At 39.1% G+C, this 3,843-nt stretch overlaps 1 pseudogene; it reads right to left on the reverse strand.

The window, feature by feature from the left end:
* Positions 1–323: 323 nt before the first annotated feature.
* On the reverse strand, positions 324–1,331 carry LOC114619116 (annotated as a pseudogene).
* Between the last annotated feature and the right edge of the window lie 2,512 nt (positions 1,332–3,843).

Genomic DNA, 3,843 nt, shown 5'->3' on the forward strand with positions numbered 1-3,843 from the left:
TTGTACAACATGGGTAGTAATTGTCTATAACTGGAGATTTCTTATATTTTAATACAGATCATTTATAAATGCAATTTCTTTTATTAAAAAGCTTCCACCCTTTGTCTGTGTACAATTTGCAAAACTATTCTGAAAGCAGAATATATGTGTATGATTATGCAAAGAGGGCAAATTCCAGATATGCTAAATGCTTTACAAGTCGCTGTGTGCCAATTGGGCAAATATTTTGATCCCAGCCTTCCTTCCACCGCACCAAACTAGAAAGCATTTTTAAAATGAGTTGAAATTGAGGACTACACCTACTAGAAAAGAAGAGAGTTCTATTAGTCTGAGGTTTCAGAATCCCCCCACACCAGAACCAACATCTTGGTAAAGGCTAGGCTGGACCCTGGACAGAGTACGAGTCTGTGCAGGTGGTGTCCCTGAGGATCACAGCTTCTGTGAACCGTGAGTGCTCCAGCTGCATAACTGACTGAACTGTCTTGCCAGCCTCTACACTGGCTCTACTGGGCATAATTCAAGAAGGAAAAGCTCATATTCATTCCATTCTTCTGAAGCTCTGTGATAGCATTTAATAACACCCTGATGAGATGTCTTCCACATACAGTATTATGATATTTCTTCAAATAATTGCTAAAAGATACAGAATCTAATTGTTCTATAATATTCATACCCATTTTATCTAGATGTTCAATGGATCTATAAATCTCCCCTTGGGACTCATCATAGTAACTGTAACAGAACCTTTGACCCCAATGGCAGAAATCAGAAGAAACCACAAAGAGATTACTAGGATCCCCTAGATATTTACTGAAGAGTTTTCCAAATTCCTGTTCTTCTAACTCACTCAGAGCTCCAACCAGTACAGGAATAATGGTAAACTCATCTTTATGGCTTTCCATGGCTTTAGCTGTATAAGGCAAACACATTTCAATACTGTGTTCATCTTCATCTGTCTGCAGAGACATGCATTCAAACATTCCTGTCTTCCAAAGCTCTCCATAAATCTTTTGGTCAATACAAAGGTCATATAAAGGAGTCCTATATATATTCACACTGGAGAGTGCACATCAAGACAGAGGCACATGATGGGAAGGCCCAAGGATGAAAATTCTCCGAGTAATAGATGGATCCACTTGTTTGTAAGCATGGGCAGCACAAGACTCACAGTATGTGTATCCTGCATGGGGTGCAATAATGGCTCTAGCAGGTCTTTTTGTAGATTGGACTTGTGAAAGCCAACCTTCTAGCTGGGCATTCAGCTGAGGTTCTGAAGCGGTGTACCAGCTCCTGGCATAGTTGGCTTCCTGGCAGACCACTTGGTTGGACATCTTGGTGCCTGTGCTGCCTATGGTGCATGAGGATGAATGAGGAGGCCGTGATACATATTTATTATGGAGAAATTCCATAAAATACTATTTTTATAAGATCTCTAAATTCTATATTCTTTACATTGTATATAAAAATGTTGTTCCCTTATTTTAATAAAATATTTTGATGTAATATGAAAGAATGCCAAATTTAATTACATTATGCTTTAAGTTCTATATTCTATATTTGATGGTCTAAAGATCAAACTCAAAATAATTTAGAAAAACAAAATAAACATGTTAACTAATTATGAGCAAATTTGTTATAACAAGTAGATTTCCTAAGCATGCAAATTTTCAGTGTAATTCTGTAAAAAGGGGTCAGAAAATCCAGATTTAATGCAAATAACTGCAGAAGTGTGACTTTGGAAAGCCTATGTAATGCATATGTTTCTGCACTAAAATTTGTGCACTAGTGCACGGGCAAGAACCCTGTGAAGTTAAAATATGAAATGAATACAGCACTGTGTGTAAAAGCATATAAACAATGCCCAGAATAAACTTATCCAATGCATGCTTCTAAAAGAGAGAGGAGAACTAGAGCACTTGGAAGTGATGGGGCCGACTGATCCCAAGTACCTTTTCTTTCTTTCTTTCTTTCTTTCTCTCTCTCTCTCTCTCTCTCTCTCTCTCTCTCTCTCTCTCTCTCTCTCTCTCTTTCTTTCTTTCTTTCTTTTACTATGATAAAACATTTTACCCAGACCTGAAGTAGGGTAAGGCAAATGAAATGTTCGATCCATAAGCCCATGATTCAGACAGTTAATATCTCCTTCTTCACTTTTGTCCTCAGTGTCTTATCCAGCTATCATACTATTATCTTGAAGAGTGCGTTGCTCAGGCTGTAAATGTTCCTTCTCTCTTTGATGGCTCATCAGCAGATCATGAATCTGCAGCCAAAGCCTCCAGAAGTCAAATGAGTCTCATGTAGGATCCCCAGGGGAATTGATGGTCTATTTTCCTAGAGATATATTGATAAAATGGACAACTTCAAGCGTCATTCTTCAGACACCTTCCACTTCTGTTTGAGAGACTCTCTCATTGGGTTAGAACTTTGCCAAATAGGCTAGATTAACTGGTCAGGCAGCTTCCAGAGATCTGTGTGTCTCTGCCTCCCAACTCACCACTACTGAAAAAGTAATTTTCAGAAAGCTACTGGATAAGTCTAATATTGATGATTCACTGGGAATGAGGCTTCAGGGAGCTACAGATCCCTTATTCCTTCTCACTAGCTGTTAGTTTTGTCTAGTTTTCATGGCTACTATGGACCAGAGGGCATTGGCATTGAGCTTGTTAAAACCCCAATAAAGGTGAAGGGGTCAGTAAACCCCTTCTCAATATAGACACATTGAATACATTTCTGCTTTTCACTATCTTGTCTCTCTTTAATTAGCATGTAGAGGATAGGTGGCCAAGCCTAGCTGTTAGGAATGCCAGGGTCCAGATTCTGACTTTAATAGCTACAGTAACACCAATGGTCATTAACTCTTCTTAAACCCAAAGCAAGCAATGGGATGGTTCTTCTAAACTGGAAAACAAGATTCTTCCAGCTGATGTCTCTGCAAGCCCTATATCACTCCAGGCCGGCAACCTTTTGAGTTCAGTAGTTCAATTCTTCAAGCCAGCTCCACACTGAATCACGGTACACGATCAAAATTCACTTGAAAAAGTTGATATAGGAGGAGGTGTTAGTACCAGGTTCTCACTTAGGAAAATTTCCTTTATGAGTTTTTGCATATCTGTGTGTGGCATATGTGTTTGTGTGTATTGTGTGTGCTTGTTATTCCTGGATTATTTATGGAAGAAAATTAAGTGGCCATCTAGTCTGAGTTGGTGTTCACAGTTGGGACTAAGAGGCAAAGTCCAAGCTTAAACTGGGGAAAGGAGATCAACAGAGGGGCACTTGAGATGTCTCAGTATATTCTTGAGATATAGAATTCCACTCATTGACTCAGAACTATGTAGAAGCCTAAAAAGGACCCCAGATAGCTCAGTCTTTTGTCTCTGGCTGACCTTGAGTCAGAGTTATAAACTATGTGTCCAAGCACTGAAGTAATCTCACAGAACACAGTAAAACCTTTGATAGCTGGGGATCTTTACTAGTTGAGGATATTAAACGTTAGCTGATGGTGAAGCTAAGCAGGCAGAAACTTGAGTGGTCTCACACAATGAAGATTACAGACTTACCAGAATTCATTTTTGCAAAGCCTTTAAACAAACAAAGAACAGCAACAATAAGTAAGAAAACAAAAGTGAGAATAATTAACCCCATAGGAGGATTGGATTTCCAGGATTGTCATATTATAATATTTAAGCATTCAGTTTTCAATACAAGGTTAGGATGTACACAAAGAAACAGAAAAATATGGTCCTTTCCTATGAAAAAGGACTATTAAGTGAAACCACCAGATTTCTAGGAAATGAAATCCACAAGGGAGGGAGGGAGGGAGGGAGGGAGGGAGGGAGGGAGGGAGGG

This window comes from Grammomys surdaster, unplaced genomic scaffold, assembly GCF_004785775.1.
Source record: "Grammomys surdaster isolate TR1022 unplaced genomic scaffold, NIH_TR_1.0 147, whole genome shotgun sequence".
NCBI classification, from domain to species: Eukaryota; Metazoa; Chordata; class Mammalia; order Rodentia; family Muridae; genus Grammomys; species Grammomys surdaster.